The sequence below is a fragment of the Rhineura floridana genome, chromosome 4 (assembly GCF_030035675.1).
Source record: "Rhineura floridana isolate rRhiFlo1 chromosome 4, rRhiFlo1.hap2, whole genome shotgun sequence".
Taxonomy (NCBI): domain Eukaryota; kingdom Metazoa; phylum Chordata; class Lepidosauria; order Squamata; family Rhineuridae; genus Rhineura; species Rhineura floridana.
Window position 1 is genome coordinate 176,756,391 of NC_084483.1, and position 1,317 is coordinate 176,757,707.

The following is a 1,317-nucleotide window of genomic DNA, read 5'->3' on the forward strand; positions in this document are numbered from 1 at the left end:
TTCCAACTACCATGTCCCTTTTATTCCTTGCCACATTTATTTTAATCCAGATACTCTTGGTGGAGCTGCCAAGTTCATCCTTTTATTTCTGTGCAAGAATACATATTTTTAACATATAGCATGACTCTGCCTCCTTTACTATTCCTTCTGTTCTTTTTGAACAAATTGTTATTATTGTTATTGTTGTTATTGTTATTATTGTTATTATTTGATTATTATTTTATTTATATCCTGCCCTTCTTCCCAGCAGGAGCCCAGAGCAGCAGTTATATCCTTCAGTCACTGTATTCTAGTCATGGGAGTATCCCACCAAGTTTCAGTTATACCTATCAAATCATATTTACTCTCCTGTATTAAGAGTTAAAGTTCGTCCTGTTTGTTTCACATACTCTGGGCATTAGTATACAGACATCAAAGACTGTGATTTATGGCCTGGCTTCCTTCCTACATTACTATGAAGACTATTACTAGGCCCGACTTCCGGGAAGGATTGCTTTGCTTGTGCCTGCCTCTGAGACGAGCTCTCGTCTCAGAGGAAGCTTTTTCAGTTTTAAAACCAGTCAAAAGGTTTTTTTTGACTGGTAAAAACTTTCTCCCAGGCAAGGGAGAAACGAAGAGATCATCCACAAGCTTCGTTGTGTTTGTTGGGGGACTTGAATTCATTAGGATTGCCTATGAACGAAGGACCAGCCAGCAACGTTGGACGGAGCCAAGGAATTTCAAGCAAGCTCAAACTGATTAAGCGAGAGGTTTTTCTTTTCTTTGAAGAAAAACAGATTTTAACAGGCAAGCATTCTTCTTTCTATCCTTATCATTTGGCTTAAATTGTTGCAGTAAAAGAGATTTGTTAAAAGAATCAGCAGTAAAGAATCCCTGGGTGAGTTATAACTTTTCTCTTTTATACACGGAATTAAGGCAGAAGGAAATCGAAATAGCTTATCTTTGTTTTTATTGCAAAAAGCTGGCCTGGAATTGAGAATTATAAAGATACAAACGGATGAGAGATATCTAATCTGAGGAGAAAAAATTTGATTTATATGAACTTTTGAGTATTATATGTCTGGGACTATTTTTTCTGGTCTACTTCATTTTGACGAATCTGCTTGTTCTTTATGCCACTAACTATTTGGATGCTGTGAACTAAATTTGTTTTGCATTCTTGGACACATAAGAGATAAGGCAGTTTGTGCTGTCTACATTATGATGTCATCAGGTTTGGAATATTAACTCCTTTGTTGCTGGAAAAAGAAATAAATTGCTCTTTGCTTGGGAATAGTGCTATATTGGAAATTGAAGGGTTTTTTCTTCTTCTTGGTT